This window comes from Zea mays, chromosome 3 (genome assembly GCF_902167145.1).
Source record: "Zea mays cultivar B73 chromosome 3, Zm-B73-REFERENCE-NAM-5.0, whole genome shotgun sequence".
Lineage (NCBI taxonomy): Eukaryota > Viridiplantae > Streptophyta > Magnoliopsida > Poales > Poaceae > Zea > Zea mays.
This window is the reverse complement of record NC_050098.1, coordinates 93,045,708-93,073,379: the sequence shown is the minus strand read 5'-3', so window position 1 is coordinate 93,073,379 and position 27,672 is coordinate 93,045,708. Positions and strand designations below refer to the sequence as shown.

The following is a 27,672-nucleotide window of genomic DNA, read 5'->3' as shown; positions in this document are numbered from 1 at the left end:
TATCTTGGATTGTCAGTTCTAAGTTATGGTGGTCGATTTGAGAGGCTACCCCTAACCTTAATAAATGCAGTGGCAGGAGGAATCTAAGTGGAAACAAGCGAAGGAATAAGGAGCAAGGTTTTGATCAAACATTTATGAATATGAATGAGGCTCTTCGACAAAGCTGCTTGAGGGGTTACTTGTTCAGGTTGTGCAGTATGTATGCTTATATTCTTTGGGCATGCATATTGAAGCTACTGTGGTCTACAGATGTTGTATTTGGTTGAAAACTATTGATTTTCCTGGTTGCATAAGGTACAATAATGCATATGTTTTCTTCTATTTAATATTGATATAATTTGATATCTGTTGGTTGTTTGAACATTTTGCCACGGCGGCCCGCATACCCGCATGCACCTCTGCTTTCTCCTGTTGCTCGCGTTGCTCCCCTCCTGTCGCGTGCGCCGAGCGGCCACACAGTCGCAGCCAATGGACGACAAGAAACAACTGCTCTAGATCAAGAGCGAGCAGGGTGGAACACCTCGTCCCTGGGCGCGCTCTGCGCCTGGACATTCGTCGGGTGCGACATGGCCGGGCGTGTCACGAACCTAATGCTCGGCAGCGGCGGCATCGCGGGCCCCTTCCTGGACGGCGACGGCGGCCTCTCGGCATTGACCCACCTCGACGTCTCCAACAATAGCATCTCTAGCGTGTTCCTGACCTCGCTCTACTGTTGTGCTTGCTCGAGTACCTCGATCTGTATGATAGTACGAGAACAGCCTCATTGGTGAGCTACCCGTGGACATCGGTCGCCGCATGGGTAACATTTTAAAAAAGCAATACATATAGCACGAAAATAATTTAAAGGCAATACATAAAAAAGGCAGAGTTGGCAAACTGCAGGGAAACACCAAGGGTTTTGATTCCTGACCCGGAGTTAGTGAAAGAGGTGTTGTCTAATAAGTTTAACTTTGGCAAACTAAGGAGTAGCCACATTGGGAGGTTGCTAGCCAATGGGCTTGTAAATCATGATGGTGAAAAATGGGCAAAGCATAGGAGCATTCTTAACCCTGCATTTCACCATGAAAAAATAAATGTATTTTTAGCTCATTGTTCTATAAATGCATTTTTACCATTTTACATTGCATTTGTGGTGTATGTTGGATACAAGTTCCCTAAATAGACTACGAGTGTTGTTTTATTCATAGGGAATGCTGCCAATATTTTCTACTTGTTGTGTTGAAATGATTACTAGATGGGAGAATTCAATCCTTTTGAGGGATCTTCTGAGATAGATGTCTGGCCTGAGTTCCAGAACCTTCCTGGAGATGTTATCTCAAGAACTACATTTGGGAGCAACTATCAAGAAGGGAGGAGAATTTTCGATATGCAAGGAGAACTAGCTGAACGCCTTATTCAGTCCGTTCAGTCAATATTTATCCCAGACTATTGGTTTGTTACGTTTTCCTCTACTAAACAGAAACAATGTTTTATTCATGTGCAATTGCATATCGAAGCGTTTGAATGCATGAAGATTTTTTTATCAATTACTCCTTAGCCCTCTTCATGTTTTTGTAGTTATAATTTGTCATAAAAGAACCTTTTTTAGAATTGTTGGCGTTTTTAGTGCGAAAATATTTTTATAAAGATATCAGCATAGCAGAATGCAAACCTTACGTGATAACACTATTGAGCATATGCAGGTTTGTCACACCCGGATTTAAGGGATAAAGTCGGGTGCGTCTCATATGTGCGCCAAAGAACAACAACACATATAATGACAAAGTGTATAGAGATAAATGTCACAAATATCCTAAATATCATTAGTACATAGCGAAAGTCTTACAAAAGTAAATGATAAATGTAAAGCGAACTAAATGTCCATCCATTGCGCCATAAAGCTGACTGGGAGATACCACCTAGATCAACTCGTACTCATTGTACGACTTCTCCTGGACCACCTATTCTTCTCCTATGGGGGGTTTATATATCACAAGTGTGAGCTCACAAAAGATCATAGCTCAACAAGTCGTAAGGAATAATGTGCATGAACTCACCAAAGGTGTGAGTTCATGTGAAGTGTAAGGCTGATCAACAATAGGGTTAAAGCTAAGCATTGCTTTTAATAAGTTGGTCTAATTTTATTAGCAGTTACTAAATGTTAGTAAATACCAAACTATAATAATAATAGATCAAAATTAATAATAAATCACATGCAATGCAAATGAAAAATTGAATTTAATTCCATAATTTAATCATGCGAGAGACCTGAGCTGCTATTGACCGCGATTACGGCTAGTATACCAGTTTTACACTCTGTAGAGGTTGTACCCTATACCCACAAGTCATGTTACTCATCTGCCACGGGGTTGTACGGGCCCCATACACCTCTACCAAGGAAGCGAGACAGGGTAATACTATGAGACCTGTACAAAGTTCCACTAGTTTCAGAAAACCCGCTAAAGTTTTTAGGAGGAGCAATGCAGGAATCCCTCGTCTCACCGCCATCGCAGCAAAATCAACCCGTGAACCTTCCTACACGCCTACTCCCCTGCTTCCCTTACCCCTATCGGGTAAGGTAGTCCTCCACTAACTTTCCTAGTTAGTCAGCCAAGGGAGTCCCATTCCACCCTTATGGTGGCACATGTTTCTCAAGTTAAGCTCAATGTTACAATTAAAATAGTAGTCTTATCATGAACAGAAATAGAACAATAATAAATAATTAGAACATAAACATAATGTAATGTTAATCCCAATACCATGTATAGCAATAACAATGACTACCCAAAAATTCAGGGGTAAACAAGGTGAAATGATAACCAGACTAGGGTGACCTATTGTGTCCCATCAAAATTAAGCCTATGCATGAATAAATGATTATAAAGAACATTATTGGGTAAATAAAAGTGGTCAAGGGCACAATTTGCCTTTAATAAGCTCCTGCTCAGCAACTTCTACCTGCTGAACACCGGAATCCTTGGCCACTGGCTCTTCTACTCGCCACAATACAAACAAGCATGGTACAAGGGAGAAATTAATATCACACCCAACATGTATACAAAATACATAATAATAATTTACGCATCGTAACGAGATTGCAGAAACAAAATTCACTAAATTCGTAGTTACAGATTTTAAGATATGATTTTCTGAAGTATTTATGTGTTTGGTACAAGATTAATTAAGTAATCAAATTTAATATGGGTTTCATGTTAAAACAGTGTTACCAAGTGATAGACAATATTAATACAAAATTATATGAAATAGAATGAACTAAAAAAAGAAGCTAAAATGAATTTTCTAGGAATTAATCAAGTTTCTGCAATTAATTTTGTATTAGAAATCATTTTCTAAATTATTTTCTCTAGTTTTATTAAAGGTATTTACTACGCTCACTAATAACAGATAGCTCGGGGTTAAACTTGCAAAATGCCCTAGACTCAGACTACAGTCGAGAGGACCACGGGTTGATTTCTATCTTCTGCGGGGTCTCTTTAACAAAATTTCTTGGCCGAAGGGGTACGGGAGCAATCTGGTCGTTCGATCTCGGCCCGACGGACCAGAATTGATTCGCGCGGGCATATGACTCTCCCAATTGCCCCAGCCGTCAGATCCTATATCGATGGACGACAAACAACCACGCCCTACTCTAATCTAAACCCTTTGTCATCGGATCGACGACCCCGATCTAATCTAGCGAATTGATATTCTTTGATCTAATCCTGACCGCACCTTTCGATCCAACGACTGGCAAAGGTTTTCCCCCGTATGCGCCCAAACGCGGCGGCACCGCCCAATACGCACCACGCCATCGCCGGCGAACGCATGATTCTCGCCCCCAGCACATGATTCCTCACCGCGACGGTTACTACGCAACGAGAAGTAGGTAACGAACTTAGTCCGAGGCTACATACCAATTATTACGGTGTCTGGATCGGCCGACCACGCTGTGCGGCGAACGACGGATTCCGGCGAGGAATTCACTAGGCCTCCCGGCACCAATTTCCCACGATCGCGATCCACGTCACCAGGGAAGTCGCCCATACCACTTGTTGGCCCAGGAGTGGCGATGCAAGCGCTTAGCCACGGCGGCGGCCACCCACTCAATCTCTCCCTCACGGTTTGAGAAGGATGGTGGTGAAAGATTAGAGGTATTGAGTCCAGGGGGTTCGCAGTAGGCCCTAGGATCAGCTTTTATCAATGAGCGCGCGGACGGGTCCAATTCCGAGCTCTCCGGCCACGGCCGCGGCAATGTCGCAACGGCATGGCCGCACGATAGGGAAGCATGACCTGACACGCCGGACCCACACATAAGCGACACCATAGACGCAGGACCGCGGGATGACTAGCGACTATTCTAGGGACCCCACCTGTCAACCTCGAAGGGTCGAGCGGAGGTGCACGGGTTAAGAGAATGGAGAGTGACTGACCCGTGGGCCCGGATCGACAGCGAAGGGAGAGGCCGCGGGATTCCTGTTGGGCTGGCGCGATGGGTTTCCCGAGTGGGCCAAAAGTGGAGTTCTCGGCCCAGTCAGGGGTTTTCCTTTTCTTTTCTAATTTCTGTTTTGTTTTCTTTTTATTTTGAATTCTAAATTTTGAATTCAAATTTTGTGGCAAATTTGTACTTAACTTTTGGAGGTATGATTCAAACATGCCATTGTGAGATGAATTTATTTATTTATAAATTTATTTTGTATTGACTAATGTTTCTCTCTCTCTTTTCTATTTTCCAAAATTTCCAAAATTTCAATTTGGGGTTCATTCCAAATCCTCAAATCTTCACTATATTTTTATTAATACTATTGTTATTATTATCAAATGCACAAACAAACAAAACTCCAATATGATGCATAGTTTATTTTAGTGTCATTAGTTTATTAATAACTTTAAATGTGGTTGTTCACATGCTATAATTGATAGAGAACAAAACTTTCAAGGGGATCAACTCTTATCATCATGGTTTACACTTTTGGATATTACAAATCCTACCCCCCTTGAAAAGAATCTCGTCCTCGAGATTAGGAAGGACTAGGAAAGAGGTGGGGAAATTCAATTTGAAGCTCTTCTTCTCTCTCCCAAGTAGCCTCATCTTCACCATGGTGGCTCCATTGCACTTTGCACATCTTGATCACTTTATTTCTTGTAACTCGAGCCAAGGTGTCAATAATCTTGATAGGATACTCCATATAAGTCAGATCACCCTGAACACTGAGTTCTTCCATTGGTAGTTGTTCCTCAGGGACACGGATACAATTCTTAAGTTGAGACACGTGGAATACATCGTGCACATCAGATAGATGATCAGGTAGCTCGAGTTGGTAGGCCATCTCCCCAACTCGCCTAAAGATTTTGAAAGGTCCAATAAAGTGAGGGGATAACTTTCCTTTTACTTTGAATCTTCTAATTCCACGAAGTGGTGACACCTTGTGGTACACATGGTCACCCTCCTCAAACTCCAGTGGTCTTCTTCGATTATCAGCATAGCTCTTTTGCCTGGTCTGTGCTAGCCTCAAGTTCTCCCGGATTATACGGGCTTGTTCTTCTGCCTCTTGAATAATCTCAGGCCCAAAGAACTATCTTTCTCTAGTATGATCGTAATATAGAGGAGTCCTGCACTTTCTGCCATATAAAGCTTCAAATGGTGACATCTTCAGACTGACCTGGTAACTATTATTGTAAGAGAACTCAGCATATGGTAAACTCTTGTCCCAACTGCCTCCATGCTGGAGGGGCACAAGCTCTCAACATATCCTCTAGTACTTGATTAGTCCTTTCAGTCTAGCAATCAGTTTGAGGATGGTAGGCCGAACTGAAGCTCAACTTCGTATCCGTATTCTCATGAAAGCTTTTCCAAAATTTTGAGGTAAATTGTGAGCCTCTATCAGAAACGATCTTCTTCAGTACACTGTGTAAACACACAATTCGAGCCATATATATCTCTGCCAATTGACATCCTTTATACGTAATCTTGACCGGAATGAAATGAGCCACTTTGGTCAGTCTATCCACAATCACCCATATCGAGTCATAACCCTTCGAGGTGCAAGGTAACCGAGTAATGAAATTCATGCCAATTTCTTCCCACTTCCATTTGGGTACCTTTAGCGGGTGCAGTAGTCCAGCTAGTCTTTGGTGTTCAGCTTTGAATCTTTGACACACATCACACACAACCACGTGTGCAGCAACATCTCTTTTCAGCCCATACCACCAGTACTTCTGCATCAGATCCTGATACATCTTAGTGCGACCAGGATGGATAGAGTAATCAAAGTCATGAGCTTCTTTCAGTATAGTCTCACGGAGGCTGTCAATCTCAGGAACACATATCCGGTTCTTGAACCATATTATGCCTTGCTCATCCTCCATAAATTTTGGACCTCTACCTTCAGTAATAAAATCTTCGATTTCATGGATTTTAGCATCACCAATCTGACCCTTGAGGATTTCTTGCTCCAAGGTATGTTCCACTTCATATTGACTCCTTCAGTGTGTGCAACTATTCTCAGGTTGAGTCTTCGAAAATCTTCTACTAACTCATCAGGTATCTGAGCTACAATAACTGCATGGACGTGCTCCTTTCGACTCAAGGCATCTGCAACCAGATTTGCCTTGCCCGGATGAAAATGAATCTCCAAATCATAATCCTTGATGAGCTCCAACCAACGGCGTTGCCTAAGGTTGGGATCCTTTTGAGTGATGATATACTTTAAGCTCTTGTTGTCAGTGTAGACTTGGCATTTAGTTCCCAAATATAATGTCTCCATATCTTCAGCGCATGCACTATGGCTACCAGTTCTAAGTCATGAGTGGGATAGTTCAACTCATGTTTCCGCAACTGACGAGATGCGTAGGCGATCACGTGTCCTTCTTGCATAAGAACACATCCCAAGCCTTGGCCGCACGCATCACAATAGATATCAAATTCCTTTTGCAGATCCGGCAAAATCAGCACTGGGGGTGACATCAATCTTAACTTCAGTTGATTGAAACTAGCTTGACATTCCCATGTCCATTTAAACTCCTTTCCCTTCTCTAGCAGCAAGGTCATAGGCTTAGCAATCTTGGAGAACCCTTCAATAAATCGCCGATAGTAGCCTATAAGTCCCAGGAAACTCAGGATCTCCGTAACTGTATTGGGTATGCTCCATGCCACTATCTCCCTGACTTTAGCAGGATCCACTAATATATCACCATTAGAGATGATGTGTCCAAGGAATGGCACTTCGTCAATCCAGAACTCGCACTTGCTAAACTTGGCATAGAGTCTATTATCCCATAGCTTTTGTAGCACCATCCGCAGATGTTCCTCATGATCACTATCATTCTTGGAATAAACGAGAATGTAGTCGATAAATACCACAACAAATATGTCAAGATACATGAACACCTTATTCATCAGATTCATAAAATAGGCTGGTGCATTAGTTAGTCCAAATGACATAACTGTGAATTCATATAAACCATATCGGGTTGAGAAAGTGAAAGTCGCCTAGAGGGGGGGTGAATAGGCGTAATCTGAAATTTACAAATTTAAACACACACTACAAGCCGGGGTTAGCGTTAGAACTAAAATCAAGTTCGGGAGAGAGGGAAAAACAAATCAAATGGACATCAAGTGATTGAACACATAGATTTGTTTTACCTAGGTTCGGTTGCAAAGAACCTAGTCCCCGTTGAGGATGTCACAAAGACCGGGTCTATTTCAACCTTTTCCCTCTCTCAAACGGTCACTTAGACCGACTGAGCCTTTCTCTTAATCAATCGAGTCACTAAGACCTCGCAAGGACCACCACACTCTTAGGTATCTCTTTCTTTGATTACAAGTCACTTGAGAACAAGAATGAGAAAGAAGAAAGGCAATCCAAGAGGCAAGAGCTCAAAAGAACACGAAATCACTCTCTCACAAGTCACTAAGTATTTGAGATGAATTTGGGACTTGGAGAGGCTTTGATCTTTTGAATTGTGTCTAGGAGTGAATGCTAGAGCTCTTCTATTGAATGTGATGTTCAGAAATCTTGGATGCTTAGAGTTGTGGTGGTTGGGGGTATTTATAGCTCTCAACCACCAAAGTAGTCGTTGGGGAGGCTGCTGTCGATGGGCACACCGGACGGTTCGGTGCGCCGCCACGTCACCCAACCGTTAGAGTTTTGGAGCAGTTGATCGTTGGCGCCTTTGTCTTCTTGTGGCATCGGACAGTCTGGTGGTGCACCGGACAGTCCGGTGCCCCTCTGACTTCTGCTCTAACTTCTGCCGCGGCACTGTAGCGCTGTCAGAGTCGACCGTTGCACGCTGGATAGCCGTTGCCCGCTGGCACACCAGACTGTTCGGTGAATTATAGCGGAGCGCGCCCGAGTTTTCCCGAGAGTGGCTGGTTGGACCCTGTACGGCCCTGGTGCACTGGACAGTCCGGTGTGCCAGACCACAGCACACTCAAGTCCTTTTTGCTCCTTTTGAATTGGGTCCCTAACTTGAATATTTATTGGTTTGTGTTGAACCTTTTGCACCTATAGAACATGTATTCTAGAGCAAACTAGTTAGTCCATATATTTGTGTTGGACATTCAACCACCAAAATTAATTGTAGGAAAAGGTTAACCCTATTTCCCTTTCAATCTCCCCCTTTTTGGTGATTGAAGCCAAGACAAACCAAAGCAAATATATAAATTGCAGAAATGAACTAGTTTGCATATGGTAAGTGCATAGGTTACTTGGAATTAAACCAATTGATAATCTTACTAGATATGAATGGATTGCTTTTCTTTTCTTTAACATTTTGGACCACATTTGCACCACTTGTTTTGTTTTTGCAAATCCTTTTGGAAAATCTATTCAGTGTCTTTTGCAAGTAGTCAAAGGTGTATGAGTAAGATTGCAAGAAGCATTTTCAAGATTTTGAAATTTCTCCCCCTATTTCAAATGCTTTTCCTTTGACTAAATAAAACTCCGCCTGAATGAAATTCTCCTCTTAGCTTTCTAGAGGGTTTTAAAATAGATACCAAATTAAAGATGAACTTTTAAAGAGTTGGATTGTATCAATTTTGAAAATCTACCTTTAAAGATATCAATTGAAGAGATTGCCATTTTGTAGATACCAATATGAAAAATCGTCAACTAAAAACTTTATTTCGAATTTTTTTGAAATTATGGTTGTTGGGGACTTGTTCTCAAATGCTATGAATTAAGAACAAGGCAACACGAAAAGAGGTTAATGGTTAATGCCCTTCGTCCTTCGAAGCATTATTTCCCTTAGGATATAACGATCTTCGAACGAAGGTTAGAAGGATGTACCTTCAACATCACAATATATGTTAATGAAAGACGAAGCATATGAAACATGTGAAATAACATGGATAATCATATAATGATATTGACATAACTTTATTAAATCATCATTGATGAATAAGAACAATATTGAATTACATTTGTACCTTCGGCTTGACACAAGATAAAAGTCCAAGTGTGACGCACAAGCGAATACAAGCCAGCGTGAACAGTACGGGGGTATTGTTCATCTATTTATAGGCACAGGGCGTAGCCTGTGTAAAATTACATTCATGCCCTTTTTGTTTACTATTGACTTAAGGACAATCCAACGAGGACTAGATAGCCTTTTCCCCTTTAAGTAAATGTACATCTCTGCATACTTTTGAGCCTTATCGGTGGTGTGCACTGGAAGAAAATGTGCCACTTTTGTCAATCGGTCCACGATGACCCAAATTGAATCATGATGTCAAGATGTGTTGGGCAGACCCACAATAAAATCCATGCGGATGTCATCCCATTTCCATGAAGGTATTGACAGGGGTTGCAAGGCACCAGCTGATTTCAAGTGGCTTGCCTTTGTCCTCTGACAGGTGTCACATTCCGATACATATTGGGCTATCTCCCTCTTCATTCTGGTCCACCAATACGAGGGCTTCAGATCATGGTACATTTTGGTGCTTCCTGGATGCATGGAAAATTTGGAGAGATGTGCCTCATCCAAGATTTTCTTCTTGAGATCCTTATTTTTAGGAACCACCAATCTGCTTCCAAACCACAATATACCCTTCCCATCTTGGCAGAAACACTTGTACTTCTCTGTCTTCCGATGGAGGTTCTCCTTAATAATTTGCACTCCCTTGTCACTGAGTTGGGCCATGATTATCTGGTCTCGCAAAGTTGGCTCAACAGAAATGTGAGACAAAGCACCAGAAGGAATCACTTCAATCTTCATTTTGCGCAACTCATCACATAGGGCGTTGATGTGAGAATCCATCATAACACAGTTGCATTGCGACTTCTGACTCAAGGCATCAGCTACCACATTGGCTTTCCCTGGGTGGTAGTGTACCTCCAGGTCGTAGTCCTTGATCAGCTATAGCCATCTTCTCTGCCTCATGTTAAGATCAGCCTAAGTAAAGATATACTTGAGGCTCTTATGATCTGAAAAGATGTTGCAGTGGGTTCCATCAAATAGTGTCTCCACATCTTCAATGCATGAACCACGGCTGCTAATTACAAGTCATGGGTGGGATAATTTTGCTCGTGAGGCCTGAGTTGCCTGGATGCATAGGCAATGACCCGGTTGTCTTGCATCAAAACACAACCCAGTCCAATGCCAGAGGCATCACAGTATACATCAAATGGCTTGCCGTTGTCGGGTTGCGCTAACACCAGTGCTCTGGTTAGATGCTGCCTCAAGGTGTGGAAAGCATCTTCGCACTTCTGACCCCAATCAAACTTGGCTCCTTTCTTCAACAATTTAGTCATGGGCTTTGCAATTTGAGAGAAGTCTAGAATGAATCTTCGATAATAACCGGCCAATCCCAGAAAACTTTGAATCTGATGGACAGTTGTTGGCGGCTTCCAGTTCATCACTTCTTGCACCTTATCCGGATCAACAGTTATGCCTGCCTGAGAGATAGTGTGACCCAAGAATTTGATTTCCTTTAGCCAAAAATCACATTTTGACAGCTTGGCATAACGACGGTGCTCTCACACACTGGAGCACTATATGCAAATGACCGTCGTGCTCTTCTTCATTCTTTGAGTACACCAAGATATCATCGATGAAAACCACCATGAACTTGTCCAATTCAGGCATGAAGATAGAATTCATCAGATACATGAAGTATGCTGGCGCATTAGTCAGCCCAAATGACATCACCAAATACTCATACATCCCATATCTGGTTGAGAAGGCAGTCTTCGGAATATCACTTGCTCGTATCTTGATCTGATGATAGCCGGAGCGAAGGTCTATTTTAGAAAACACTTTGGCTCTGACCAATTGATTGAAAAGAACATCAATACGAGGCAAATGATACTTGTTTTTGATAGTCACCACATTGAGTGGGCGGTAATCTATACATAGCCTCAAGCTTTCACCTTTCTTCTTCACAAACAAGGCTGGACATCCCCAAGGCGAAGTACTTGGGCGGATGAAACCCTTGTCCAACAATTCTTGCAATTGCTTCTTCAATTCTGCCAATTCAGCGGGTGGCATCCGGTAAGGCCTCTTGGAAATAGGTGTCGTTCCCGGTTGCAACTCGATGGCGAATTCAATATTTCGGTCTAGTGGCATTCCTGGCAATTCATCAGGAAAAACATCTGCATACTCACACATCACTGGAATCTTCTTCAAGGGTAACTCTATCATAGCAAATGCACATGATCGAGTAGAATCTTGGCTGGGTAGATACAATGCAAGGTCTCCGAAGGTAGGAGAACGGATTTCCAGAGCTCTGGTAGCTACATCCAACACCACTCGGTGTGGAGTCATCCAGTCAACTCTGAGGATGATGTCCATACTCTCTAATCCCAAAGTCAGGAGTGTGGTTTTGAAGATTTTACTTCCCATTGAGATATGCACATTTCGGTTTAATTGGTTCGTTGCAATTTTGCCCCTAGGCGTTGCTATCACGAAAGACCCTTTTGTATGATAGAAAGGCAGTTCACATTTAACACTGAACTTCTGGCTAATGAAGTTATGAGATGCACCAGAATCAAATAGAATTAATGCAGGTTGATTAAAAACTAAAAAGATACCAGTCATGATGGGGACTCCCTCAGGTAACTCCTCCAAAGTAGTGAAGTTGAGCTTCCCTTGCCTGACTTACACCTTCTGCTTTCTTCCTCTGTCTTGATTTGGTGCTGGCATCTGCATCTGCTGATTCCTTGGGCAATTCTTGGCATAATGGCCCATATTGCCACAAGTGAAGCACTTGTTCCCATTTCCCTAGCGGAATGCTGCTGCTGGGGTTGATTGTTCCTTGGAGCGGGAGCTAGAAAGCGGTTGGGTGCTTGCTGCTGCTGAGGTGGCCTGATCACCCATCTGCCTGCCTGTTGCTGGAATCCTCTGCTCTGATTGTTGGAAACAATCCGGAACCTCTGGGGTGGAGCGGAGGGTCCTGACATTGGTGCCTTTCTCTTCTTCTCTGCCTGGTGAGCTACAATACAGTCCTCCTGTGATACAGTCAGGTTGACCAACTCATTGAAGCTATCAGCCCGGACAGTGTTGAGGCGCTCACGCAGCTTGGTGTTGAGACCCCTGCGGAAGCGGTCTCTCTTCTTTTCATCAGAGCCAGCATGATACCCCACGTACTGGCACAGGTCGTTGAAGGCCTAGGCATACTGCAACACAGTGCGGGTCCCTTGATTGAGTGCCAGGAATTCATTCAACTTGCGGTCAAGAATCCTAGCTGGAATGTGGTGTCCCCTGAAGGCAGTCTTGAATTCCTCCCAATAAACTTCATGATTAGCAGGTAGCATGGCGCAGAAATGGTCCCACCATGTCCGAGCGAGTCCGCGAAGCTGCTACGCGGCGAAGCGAGCCTTGGTGTCATCAGGGCAGTCTCCTGTGAGGAGGGGAAACTTGGACTCCACAACGCGTAGCCACACGTCGGCGTCCAACAGATCCTCTGCCTTGGTGAACAAAGGCGGTTGCGTGCTCAAGAACACCTGGTAGGTTGCCGCGGCTGGAGGTCGCTGCGGCTGGCCTCCACCATGATGCTGAGGGTGGGGCTGGCGCTACAATAGCTATCGCAGAATTTTGTTCTGCTGAGCCATCAGCTCCTGCACCGTGGGAGCTAGAGGAGGTGGCAGGGGAACTTGCTCGTTCTGCCCGCGACACAGCCTAGCTACCATCTGAAAACAGAGATTGCCGCCATTGTTATCCCGATTCATAATTCCGAACAATATGCTTTATATCATACGGAAAGAAAATGCCATAACATAACATCAATTCGAACAAGGATAACCTGATTACAATCACTTCATTGTTCGCAAAAGTTCTCATGGGTTACATCAATTTAGGGGAAGGAACCCGTAAGCCTTGTCCAAAATCTGACGTCAACTAAGCTCGCGTGGGTTTCTATCCTCCTAAAGCGTCAAAATGACCCATCAACCCTGAGTAGTGGAAGCGACACTGGATACGAGCGAAGGGGGCATCTCGAAGGCAGTCGCATTGGTACTAGGGGCTGGTCCTAACTCCTCAGGAGCCTCCTCTCCCTTGCTTCCGGCCTCGTTGGCCTCCATCTCCAGGTGGTGCATGTCCAGGTGGTCGTTAGCTTCCTCAAGCTCTTGCTGCACATCGTGGAGCTAGTTTTCTAGGACATCAATGGTGTTGTCCTGGATCTCCACCTGCTGCTCCAGGGTGGCGATGCGCTGGCTCAACCATTCCACCTGTAGGTCCTTTTCCATCAACTCTGAGGACAGGTCAACCACGAAGTCCTCTCGGCTATCGAGGGTGAGCTTAGTGGTCTGAGCGAGGTTAGCAAGATGTGCCATAGCGTCGCTCTGCAGGGCCTGTAGGCGGTACAGTGCGCTCATGCACTAAACAGTGATCCTCCCAACTAAGTCGGGATACTTTTGGTCACTTGTTCTCAAATGCTATGAGTTAAGAACAAGGCAACACAAATGTTAATGATTAAAGACCTTCGTCCTTCGAAGCATTATCTCCTTTAGGATATAATGATCTTCAAACGAAGGTTTTGAAGGGCAAACCTTCATCATCTCAATATGTAATAAAAAGCAGGAACATATAAGACATATAGAGAACATGAATAATCATATCAAATCATTAGATTATCTATATTCTCATTATATGATCATGAACAAACATCAATGACATTGAATTACATTTGTACCTTCGGCTTGACAGAATTTAAGAACCCAAGAATGATGTGGGAGTGATTACAGGTCAGCGTGAACAATACGGGGGTACTGTTCATCTATTTATAGGCATGGGACGCAGCCCGGACAAAATTACATTTATGTCCTTGACAACTATTCATACTCATGATACGAACTATCAAGGACTATGCGGTCTTTTCCTCTTTAAGTCGATGCCACCCTTCGTCTCAAGCGTATCATCATGTCGAAGCTCTTTTGATTATAGCTTCGGCATACGGCTTCATGTCACGCCTGTTTGCATGTCATTTTGCTAAAGGTGTTTTTGCTTAGAGGGCTTTCGGTGGAGAAGAAGGTCCCCAACAAATACATAGCCCACACGTCCTTCACATGGCTCACACGGTTGCACCACATGGGGGTCATCCCTCTTCTCAGCGGGGAAGAGTCCCAATGGGTGCATTACCATCTCTAGAGGATGGTAGCCGCAAAAAGACGTCAGAGTCTTCATAGCTGCTGCCTCGGTGGTGTCGTCTGTCCTGAATCCAATAGTCTCGGAGTCAAGGGAATGCCAACCCGGCTGAAGGGGGTGTGCCTCCAACATCAGCTAGACTCGGCAATGTGGCACCCGATGCTCCTCGTACAGCTGCACCGTGTACAAAGGGGGCATAGGGTAGCCGGCGGAGTTGAGCACCTCCCACAAGATGGAAGGAAAACCCTCGTGAGAAAGGAAATCGTTACTAAAATGAGTGTCTCCTCCATTGACGGGGGTGGGTGAAGTCATCTGTGGAAGAGGATCAGATGTGAAGTCATCTGTGAAGTCATCTGAGTCTAAAATCAATTTTAGCTTTTCCAGTTCTAGTATCATTAATCTTAGCTATGTTTGCTCCTTCTAAGCATACATGGTAACAATCACTTAGTACAATCAACATGTTATCTTAAGTAAACCTCATTTCACTTCTTACTCAATGTAGTATAAGGGGTCAAGCAGTCTCATTAGCTACAAGAAGCAGACGATTCGAATCGAGTTTTTAAACCTTGCAAGGTAAACCTAAACACACGAAATGTAGGGGCACTCCGTCCCCACACACGTCAACTGTCCCCATTGATTCCCCGTTCGTGGCTAGGGCTCACCGCCTTGGCATACAATGCTCCACTAACCCCGGTTGCCGCCGTGCAGTGACCGCACTTGTACCCACCATAGCTAGCATGGAAGACCTAGTCTCAGAACAAGTGAGGAGGAAAGTCCGCGCCCGGCTTCACTCAGGTACTAGGTTTACCGGTTACCATATTTCCCGACAAGTGTTTAGTACGTTCAAATGCTTGACTCAGGTATCCACACATTAATCATTATTTCCTTTTTCCTGTCTCATGGACAAGGCATCTACCGTGGATTCAAGTCCATAGACCATCATAGATCCCGTTATCAAGATGAATACAATCAATTCCTGACCTCGCGCGAGTGCTAGAAAAATCACTCAACTTCTACCGAGATCCTAATTAGCAAAGCATCTACTCGACCTAGCATACTAGTATCCATCTCAAAAAGGAATCCTGAGTTTATGCAGCTATGGGTTTCAAGCAACTCCTACACTTAAGTGCACACTACAAGCCTACAAACATTATGTGTAGTAAAGTAGCATATATAAACTAGTTATGCATAAAACAGGGGTTTGCCTTGAAATGTTGGGGCTGCGGGGAGATCTTATGTGACAGGCTCGGGAGCTGGCTCCTGGTCTTCCTCATGGACAGCTCCTTGCTCGTGAATGAGCACGTACTCTCCGTCAGCGAGGTTGCAATCTAATGAATGCAATGAGTAAGATACAAGTATGGCATGATATGCAGTGTGGTAGTAATAGGAGTGATTACATTGATGAAGTAAAGTTTCAATCTTACTACGGGGATTCTAGTGGTACACTTAGCCAATTTAGGGTCAAGTTTGGTTAGGTTAAATGGTCAGATTATTTTAGTGTTCCACTGATTTCCTTTTTATGTTTTAGTGAAAGTTTATTATAATTCCTAGCTGAGTTCATTGGGGTGAGATTCATTATTCTTCAAAATTTTCTCTCTTCTTTATCTTCTCTCTTATGTTTTAAGGTGGGTTTGAATTAGAATCTAGTTTTATAAATTTCTTAAAATTTTGCAAAAATTACAGTGGCTTCTCATTGGTGTATAACTCTCTGTCTCAAAAATTGGGGCTTAAAAAGTTAAGGATTCTCTCTGCACAAAATTATCAATTCTTAGGGCAAAGGGGGTGCTTTAAACTACAACTCTCCTCTAACAGTGGATTACTCCCTAAGGCTTATTTTTGTTGGCATTTAGGTGTAAAATCATGACTTTGTACCAAATTTTAGCCACTAATACTAATTGGTTATTTTACTGTGATTTTCTAAAGTTTTTGGCCAAAGGGGTGCTTTCTACTACCACTATACTTGAAAAATGTCAAACAATAGATTCCTAATTTTTCCTATCTTCTTCTTTGTGCAAGAGTAATCATTCTAGAATTTGGCAGCCTTTTGCTTAAGGGAAGAGGGGGTAGAAATTCTTGGATTATATGGTCTTTTTCATGGGGTAGGGGGTAATGGGTGTTATCTTATATTTTTGAATAGGTTTTGCATTTTTCTCTGGTGGTCTACTCCATCAATAGTTGGGTATAAATTTTATTTGCCTACTGTTGCACAATTTTAGGCTTCCTTATGGTTTAATTAGAACATGGGCCAAAATCAAGTTTTAATTGTTCAACCCACTCATTATGATGGGTTGGGGTGTCTATTATTTTTTTGTAGTGGTGTCCTAGTAGTTAGGAGTCTACTGAATTTTTCTTACCATTTTTGATATGGTCCTTATATTTTTAATTATGGTTTTCCTTGGTTGCTTGGTGCCTAATAAATATTTAACCTTGGATTAGCTCTGGACTAGGGTTCTCTGTATTTTTCCTAGGTTCCTCATCACTTAAGTATACTAGGAAAAATATGTTTCTTCTCTGTTTATTATTTTCCCCTACCTTTCTTACTTTTCTAAGTTTTGGACAGATATAGTTTTTAATAGCAAAACTTGAGTTAATCTTGTATATTGGGGTGCTTAGTATTTTTAAACAGTGCACAAGTTGGGTATGTATCTCTACAAATTTTCTTAAGCCTAGTACAGAAGCATATCTATTTTTCTTTATATTAATAAGGTTTGGACAGTTTCCCTATTTAATTCAAAACTCTAAAAATTAATGCATGAAGCATGGGGTTCAGTATTTTTGTTAATGGTTGGCCATGGTGGCCGGTGCTCGAGTGGCTCGGGCAGGTGGCGCAGAGCTCGCCAGATCTAAGGATGGTGTCTGGCCAGCGAAGGTGAGTTTGGAGTGAGGTAAGGAGCGTCTGGGGGTGGTCTTAAAGCCGTTGGCGAGCACGACCGAGGGGTGGCTCTGACACGCGCTCAGGGTGTGCGCGGGCGAGCTCCAGTGCGCGCTCTGGCGCCTGGGCACGGTGTCGAGCACGAGGCAGCGCAGAGAGAGGTCAAGTTCAAGCACGGATTGGCTCCAAATCTTCGCGATTATGGCCATGATCCCATTGAGAGATCTCTTCCCCTGACATTCCTTTGTCGTTTGTGTGTGGAGGCTTATGGGTTTTGCTAACTGGATCAAAAGATATGGAGGGATGAATTTTGGTTTGTCTCACTGCTGAACTCCGAGAGGAAATCCCAGATTTGACGTGTCTAGGGCACGAATCTCGATGCCATCTTCACACACGTCATAGAGGGGTTAGTTTAGAACAATTTTGTCAATGGGGACTTAAGGATTTGAGCTAGGGATCAAGGCGAACGTGCTCAAGTTCTAGGTGAAGGCTGAAATTCAGCAATCTGAATTTCAGATTTTCCCTAGGGAGCTTCCACTTGGATGGCCTTTTTAAAGATTTTAATCAACTATTTTGGCCAAACTTTTACAACAATTGTTGTAGCTTAATTAGTGTATTTCAACTTTTATAATTGGCCTAAGCTATGATTCCATGTTTTTCATGGTCTTTTTTACCAATTGCTTCCTTTCTACTCAAATGGCCTAATTAGGGTTGTTCTAGGGTTTAAATATTTTCCCATTTTGAATGCATGAAATGATTTAGGCATGAGTCTTAGGACAAAAGAATTAGTTGAACTTTTGCTCTCAAGTTTTTGGTGTCTTTTGCTCAATTTGATTCACATGAAATAAGGGTTCTTGAGTTAACACTGAGAAGAACTTCTGGGAAATACTGGGGTGTTACAAGATGGCCTAATCTTCATTTGGTGATAGCCCGATCGGAGATCAATCTTGGAGAACACTCTGGCGCCTCTCATTTCATCAAATAAATCTTCAATGCGAGGTAAAGCATACATGTTCTTAAAAGTGACATCATTAAGAGATCTATAATCCACACACATCCTCTGGGATCCATCCTTCTTCTGTACAAACAGAACCGGTGCTCCCTAAGGTGAGGAACTCGGACGAATGTACCCAGCCTCCTGTAACTCCGTTAACTGTTCCTTAAGTTCTTCTATGGACATCATGTTTGGCCTTTTTGAAATAGGAGCGGTCCCAGGTAAGAGATCAATGACAAACTCAACTTCCCTATCTGGTGGCATCCCAGGTAACTCCTCTGGTAAGACATCGGGAAAATCTCTAACCACACGGATGTTGTTGCCTACAAACTTCCCATCTACTAGAAATACGACGGGTCTAGTAGAGGCAGTTACATTGATCTCAACTTCAAATCTTTCTCCTTTAGAGTTGCTGAGTTCTACCGTTCCCCTAACACAACGTATAACTTCTTTGGCCTTCCTTAACCATGACATACCAAGGATCAGGTCTTTACTGCTTTCTTCTAATACTATAGGGTAGCCCAGAATTCTCTTCCCATAATTGTCAAAGTTAATCTGTTGGTCATATAATTTGCTTCAACAGGCCCTTTAGGTGTAACTACTACCAGTGTTGTTTTCATAGTTTGAAGTGGTAATTCATTTGTGATGGCATATTGTGCAGAAATAAAGGAATGTGTAGCACCAAAATCAAATAAAATTGCTGCATGAATTGCATTAATATAAAACATACCAATTGCGATGTCAGCTCCATCAGCAGTAGCATCAGCACTAACTTGATTAACCCTGGCAATGTTGAATCCCTTGCCAGATTCTGGAGTCTGTTGCTTGTTTTGGATGGGTGTACTAGCAATCCTCTATAGGCATACATTAGCATAATGTCTGGTCTTACCGCACTTGTAGCATGTGGTAACTGCACTCTATCCTGAGAACCTCGTCGGTGTGCTAGTGGGGGCAGCCTGACGAGTCTGTGGAGTTCCCTGTGGTGTGAACTGAGCTAGGCGCTGACCTCCTCCAGTATGAGCCGGTGTACCCTGGGGTGGAACATAGCGAGGACGAACGCTACTGCTCCCCTATCCCTAGGTGATAGCCTTCCTCTTCATATCCCCTAGCTGAACACGCTCGTGTTCAATAGCTAGGGCCTTGTCAAGCAGTCTCTGGAATGACGAAAAGGTGTGAGCCACTAGAGCATACTGCAGTGGTCCATTAAGTCCTTCACTGAAGTGTTCCTATTTCCTTTCATCCTCAACCACTTCATCTGGTGCATATCTTGAGAGTTGAATAAATATGTCGCGGTACTTGCTGACTGACATGGTGCCCTGCTTTAGCGACATAAACTCCTTCTTCTTTATCTTCATTAGTCCAGCAGGGATGTGATAGTTTCTTAACTGAGTAGCAAATTCTACCCAAGTGATAGTATCAACAGCATCATGGGCTGCGGTGTAAGAATCCCACCAATCAGCAGCATGACCAGTAAGACGACCAGAAGCATAAAGAACCTTCTCCCGGTCGGAGCACTGTGCAATAATCAACATCTTCTACACGGACTTCAGCCAATCATCAGCGTGCAGAGGATCTAGAGAGCTGGCGAACGTTGGTGGCTTGTGGCTCATGGACTCCCGGTGCTTGTCCCAGGGTGGAACTGGTAGTGGCGGTGGAGGCAATGGTGCTTGTAGCTGTCGCACCATCCTTTCTTGTCACATTTCCTCCCTCATCTCCTGCCACTCTTGGCGCATCTCCTGACGCTCCTATCTCATCTGCGCCTGCATATCTTGCATCGTATTCGCCATCTATTGCAGCATCTGCATCTGAGCTGCAACCACTAGATCAGTTCCAGCTGGTGGAGGATTCGGAGGATTCATCTCGACTTGCTGTTGTCTAAGCACCCTCCGGTTGAATGGGTTGGCAGGTAGATCAATTCCGCCTCCCTTCCTGGTATTGACCATCTGGGTTAGAAATGGATGGTAAGAAAGAATTGTAGACAAGTCGAGTAATTACGAGGCATGTTACTTTAGGGGTTTTATTAGCTAAGTAGATTAGTGTGTCACCTACTAAAGCTAATACATTACCTTATGGTGGTACATGCTAAGATGCTCGACTATACTATTTCAATCAATCAAAGAAGCAAATCAGGCATTTATCATCAGAACAATCAAACAACATTTGAAATAGAGAAAATAATTTTAATTTTTGTCTTAGGTCTCCTATCTCTTTAAAACGGGTCATAAACGTAGGATTCCAAGGTGTGAAATCCATCTTGTCTTATAATAGAAAAGATAAGAGTAATCAGAGTAGAACAGTAGAAGGTGAGACAGGATCAAGATAAGTATAGAAAGAATCAGAGTAAGGTAAGTAGGTAAGGGTTTTGTCTAGTTCTATCTAGGATTCGTCCTACAGTCAACATTTCCTTTGATACCACTTCTGTCACGCTCGGATTTAAGGGATAAAGCTGGGTGCTTCTCATATGTGCGCCAAAGAAGAACAACATATATAATGACAAAGTGTATAGAGATAAATGTCACAAATATCATAAATGTCATTATTACATAGCGAAAGCCTTACAAAAATAAATGATAAATGTAAAGCGAACTAAATGTCCATCCATGGCACCATAAAGTTGACCGGGAGACGCCACCTAGATCAACTCATACCTTTCATTATAAGGCTCCTCCTGGACCACCTGTTCTTCTCCTGTGGGGGTTTATATATCGCAAGTGTGAGCTCACAAAAGATCATAGCTCAACAAGTTGTGGGGAATAATGTGCATGAACTCACCAAAGGTGGGAGTTCATGTGAAGTGTAAGGCTGATCAACAATAGGGTTAAAGCTGAGCATTGCTTTTAATAAGTTGGTCCAATTTTATTAGCAGTTACTAAATGTAAGTAAATACCAAACCATAATAATAATAGATCAAAATTAATAATAAATCCCATGCAATGCAAATGACAAATTGAATTTAATTCCATAATTTAATCATGTGACAGTCCAGAGCTGCTCATGACCGCGAGCACGACTAGTATACCAGTTTTACACTCTGCATAGGTTGTACCATGTACCCACAAGTCATGTTACCCATCTGCCACGGGGTTGTACGGGCCCCATACACCTCTACCAAGGAAGCGAGGCAGGGCAACACTACGAGGCCTTTACAAAGTTCCACTAGCTTCAGAAAACCCGCTACAGTTTCCAGGAAGAGCAATGCAGGAATCCCCCGTCTGGCCGCCATTGCAGCAAAATCAACCCGGGAACTCCCTACACGCCAACTCCCCTACTGCCCTTGCCCCTTTCAGGTAAGGTAGTCCTCCACTAGCTTTCCTAGTTAGTGAGCAAAGGGCGTCCCATTCTACCCTTGTGGTGGCACGTGTTTCTCAAGTTAAGCTCCATGTTCCAATTAAAATAGTAGATTTATCATGAACAGAAATAGAATAATAATAAATAATTGGAACCACTACAGGAAACGCCTAAATTTTCGTGGGCCTAGATATTTTCGTCGGTCGGCCCACGAAAATACATAGTTATTTTCGTCGGTCTTCGGAACCGACGAAAATACACCTTATTTTCGTGGGCCAGTACCTATTTTCGTCGGCCTGCCCACGAAAATAGGAACGATATTTTCGTGGGCCCCGAGACCGACGAAAATGAGGTTTATTTTCGTCGGTCATAGCCAGGCCGACGAACATAAGTCAATTATTTTCGTCGGCCTTCTCCCGGGCGACGAAAATAAGGCATTAACTGACCACTATTTTCGTCGGCCTCACTGAGGCCGACGAAAATAGAGGCCCGTTAATCGGCCCAGCGCGCAGTTTCTCTCTCTCGCTCGGCAGTCTCTCTTCGCGCCGCCGCCCGCCCGACCTCCGTCGCCGCGCCGCCGTCGTAGCCCGCCCCCCGTCCTCCCTCGCCGCAACGCCGCCCGTCCTCACGCGCCCTCGCCCGCTGCGCGCCCGCCGTCGCCGCCGCGCGCCCGCCGCGCCGCCCTTGCCTCGCGCCCATCGCGCCCCGGCCCCCTGCAGCTCTGGCGGCGCCCGCCCCATTGCGCCCTGGCTCCTCAAAGGGGCACCGCTCGCCCGTGCAGCTCCGGCGACACGGCCCCCACTGTGTGGCAGCCTCGCCCCCACCACCGCCCTCGGCCCGAGAGCCTCGGGCACCGGCTCTCTCCACCGCACCGAGCTCCGCCTCGCCTCCTAGTCCGACAGGTAAAATTTTAAATTTTTTAGTTACTTAGCACATGGTAAAGTATATTGTTTAACATAGCATTATGTTAAACTAACCATATAGTGATTATATAGTTAGGAAATTGTTAGTATATTTGATGAAGGAAAGTTAGTGAGTATATAGTTAGCATATACTTGTAGCATATTGTTTAGCATATACTGGTCAGCATATTGTTTATTATGTAGCTATCGTGTAGTTTTCTGTGTTGGCAACCATCGTGTTGTCGTTTATTTGCAGGTTTTAGAAACATCAGTTTATAGAGGAGGTGCTGCCGAATTTTTTACTGACAATAATATTTTTTGTACATAGGTGTTCTTCCGACTTGACCTTCTCCACCGTTAGCTAGACCATTGATTTTCATCGGCCTTAAGAAAGTCGACGAAAATAGGTGCCTATTTTCGTCGAACTTATTTTCGGCGGCTATTTTCGTCGGTTTAGGCTTATTTTCGTGGATTTTTGGCCCACGAAAATTTAGGCGTTTCCTGTAGTGAACATAATCACAATGTAATGTTAATCCCAAAACCATGTATAGCAATAGCAATGACTACTCAAAAATTCAGGGGTAAACAAGGTGAAAAAATAACGAGACTATGGTGACCTATTGGGTCCCATCAAAATTAAGCCTATGCATGAATAACTGATTATAAAGAACATTATTGGGTAAATAAAAGTGGTCATGGGCACAACTTGCCTTCAATGAGCTCCTGCTCAGCAACTTCTACCTGCTGAACACTGGAATCCTCGGCCACTGGCTCTTCTACTCGCCACAATATAAACAAGCATAGTACAAGGGAGAAATTAACATCACACCAAACATGTATACAAAATACATAATAATAATTTACACATCGTAACGAGATTGTAGAAACAAGAATCACTAAATTCGGAGTTACCGATTTTAAGATATGATTTTCCAAAGTATTTATGTGTTTGGTACAAGATTAATTAAGTGATCAAATTTAATATGGGTTTCATGTTAAAACAGTGTTACCAAGTGATAGACAATATTAATACAAATTATAGGAAATGGAATGAACTAAAAAAGGAGCTAAAATGAATTTTCTAGGAATTAATCAAGTTTCTGCAATTAATTTTGTATTAGAAATCATTTTCTAAATAATTTTCACAGGTTTTATTAAAGGTATGGACTGCGCTCACTAATAACAGATAGCTCGGGGTTAAACTTGCAAAATGCCCTAGACACAGACTACAATCGAGAGGACCGTGGTTGATTTCTATCTTCTGCGGGGTCTCTTTAACAAAATTTCCTGGCCAAAGGGGTACGGGGCAATCAGATCGTTCGATCTAGGCCCGACGGACCAGATTAGATCTGTGCATGCATATCACTCTCCCAATCGCCCCGGTCGTCAGATCCAATATCGACGAACGGCAAACAACCAAGCCCTACTCTAATCTAAACCCTTGATCATCGGATCGATGACCCCGATCTAATCTAGCGAATCGGTATTCTTTGATCTAATCCTGACCGCACCCTTTCGATCCAACGACTAGCACAGATTTTACCCCGTCTGGTGCCCAAACGCGGCGGCGCCGCCCAATCCGCGTCGCGCCATCGCCCGCGAGCGCATGATTCTCGCCCCCGGCGCACGATTCCTCACCGTGACGGTTACTACACAACGAGAAGTAGGTAACGAACTTATTCTGAGGCTTCATACCAATTATTAGGGTGTCTGGATCGGCCGACTACGCGGTGCGACAGACGTGCGGTGAGGAATTCACTGGGCCTCCTAGCACCACCGGCCCCAATTTCCCACGACTGCGATCCACGTCACCAGGGAAGTCGCCCAGACCACTTGTTGGTCCAAGAGTGGCGGTGCAAGCGCTTAGCCACGGCGGCAGCCACGCACTCAATCTCTCCCTCACAGTTTGACGACGATGGCATCAGAAGCTTAGAGGTATTGAGTCTAGGGGGGTTCGCGATAGGCCCTAGGATCGACTTTTATCCCCGAGCGCGCGGATGGGTCCAATCCCGTGCTCCCCGGCCACGACCGTGGCAATGTCGCAACGGCATGGCTACACGATAGGGAAGCATGACCTAACGCGCCGGACCCACACGTAAGCGACACAACAGACACGGCACCGCTGGATGACCAGCGACTGTCCTAGGGACCCCACCTGTCAATGTCGAAGGGCTAAGCTAAGGTGCACGGGTTAAGAGAATGGAGAGTGACTGACCCGTGGGCCCGGATCGATAGTGAAGGGAGAGGCCGCGGGATTCCTGTTGGGCTGGCGCGATGGATTTCCCGAGTGGGCCAAAAGTGGAGTTCTGGGCTGAGTTAGGGGTTTTATTTCTCTTTTCTTTTTCTTTTTCTTTTTCTTTTCTGATTTCTGTTTTGTTTCTTTTTATTTTGAATTTCAAATTTTGAATTCAAATTTTATGGCGAATTTGTACTCTAACTTTTGGAGGTATGATTCGAACATGCCATTGTGAGATGAATTTATTTATTTATAAATTTATTTTGTATTGACTAATATTTCTCGCTCTCTGTTCTATTTTCCAAATTTTCCTGAATTTCAATTTGGGGTTCATTCCAAATCCTCAAATCTTCACTATATTTTTATTAATACTATTTTTATTATTATCAAATGCACAAACAAACAAAACTCCAATATGAGGCATAGTTTATTTAAGTGTCATTAGTTTATTAATAACTTTAAATGTGGTTGTTCACATTCTATAATAGATAGAGAATAAAAATTTCAAGGGGATCAACCCTTATTATCATGGTTTACACTTTTGGGTATTACAAGGTTCTTGTCCACCAAAAACAACAGACAGATGAGAGCAACCTTTCTAGAGGTTCGCAAAATTCTCCCTGAAATAATTGGGAAGAGAGAAGAATACAAAAAACAGATAAACAAATAACGATGACTTTCTAGGCTTATTACTAGAGTCAAACACAAGGCAATCAAATGGAGATGCAAGCCTAGGATTGACAACAGAAGATGTGATCGAGGAATGGAAGCTATTTTTCTTTGCAGGCATGGAGACAACATCAGTCCTACTTACTTCACTTGTTGTGCTAAGCATGCACCCAGAATGGCAAGAGGGAGCAAGCGAAGAAGTTTTGAGCCACTTTGGAAGAACCAGACCAGATTTTGATAGCTTGAGCCGTAAGTGCAAAACCAAGGTCAGGCTTTATTTCAAGATTCCAAAATTGTGAATTATTAAAGGGATGTGTAGTATCCATTTTTATCGAATTAATGGAGACTAAGTAAAAAATAAATAACTAAATAGAAATGATTTGTTTTTATTCAATTCAATAATAGCTAATTAACATAAATCTCATAATGTGATTCTGGTGCACAACTGTGGGTTTAAATCTAAAAGGTAGTCGTGGTTAAATCTCAGTGATACATTATATATATGCCACATGTTATCGCTTTCTGAGTCTGAATATGCTAAAAGGATGATATGGATAGAAATGCCGCTAAGTGTTAAACAGGAACATTACTTGAGGAAGAGTAAATAATCCAGTGTTTTCCATACCATATAATTGAAGCAACAATTTGGTCATCTGTTATATATTTGCAGGTAACCATGATTCTCCATGAGGCCCTTAGGTTGTACCCACCGGCAACCTTTCTAACCAGAAGAACTTATAAGAAAATGGAGCTCATTGGAATTAAATATCTTGCAGGAGTGGACCTCTTTCTGCCTGTCATCTTCATTCACAGTGATCCCAACATTTGGGGGAAGATCCAGAAAGGTTTGACAATGGCATCTCCAACGCAACCAGGCATCAGACTGCTTTCTTTCCGTTCGGAGGGGGGGCCCAAGATCTGCATGGCCAGAGCTTTGCGTTGCTGGAAGCCAAGATGACAGTATGCACCATGCTCTGTGCTTCTCCTTTGAGCTCTCCCATTTTACACCCACGCGTCATAGACCGTGATAACACTAGGCTGAAAAAGCATTGACCGAGATGCTCCTTCTATGCTGCTGCTGAATACTACTTTTGTTACTGATCGTATATGTAGAAAAGTCAAGAATGTCTTAACAGCTTAGAAAAGGAGAAAATATTGATGTTTGTCATTTTGTATCATAGTTTTATACTAATTTTTAACTCCCGTAGCAACATATGGACATATTTGTACATAAGTTATCGTATTATTATATATTCCCGTTACAATGCACGGGCACTTACCTAGTTATTTTCTGTGAATGCATAACCATATTAAATTTTCATAGGCTACTATAATATCATGCAAGAACAGTGGAATATCATTTTCCATTTGTTTCAACCATATATTATTTATAAACCATTTAAAACTACTTAATATGCATCAAACAAGTTAAATCACTAGTGTTATATGTACCATAAATCATGACCTTTTTACCAGTAACCAAGCACCACCCAAAAAGTCTACTGTAAACATTTCAAACCATTTCGAGCACTAGAGCTACAGATCCAAAAAGTAACAAGCAAATTAATCATCTTTTTCCTATTTAACATGATTTAACTAATATACAAGAACACAACAAATAATATATGGCTTTATAGTTTAATTAGCTAGATAATGATACCAGAAAACTAACCAAACAAGTCTCAAATTAAAAATATGCAGAAAAGCAAGTTAAGTTATTTTCTAAACCTCTTTCCAAAATAAATTTATACAGCCAAAAATTTATAATAAAACATGCCAACTTATATAGATTCAGTAGGTAGAACATTTTATAAGGAAACCAACAAAATAAGTTTCGTGACTTTAGAAACTACCAAACTTGAGATATGAATTTTGGAAGACTTGGAAAAATCTGTGTTTTTGTGTACAAATTGAAATCATCACATGGACCCACATGTCAGAGAGGGTAACGAGAGAATACAACAGCTCACTTCTTCCTCCGGAGGAACACAGGGACGAACTGGCCAGCGGACGGCCGTCTCGGCCGGAGCTCTGGGGACGAGGCGAGGGTGCCGGCGGCATGCTCGGGAGGGGACGAGCGCGACCCAGGCAGCTTGGTCGTGAGCCAGCGTGGGGTGAGGAAGAGAGATGTGCGCAGAGGCGCGAACCTGGG

The 27,672-nt window shown here is 43.1% G+C and overlaps 1 pseudogene; it reads left to right on the top strand.

Moving 5' to 3' along the window:
• The first annotated feature begins 566 nt into the window (after positions 1–566).
• On the top strand, positions 567–27,672 carry LOC103652100 (cytochrome P450 72A11-like; annotated as a pseudogene).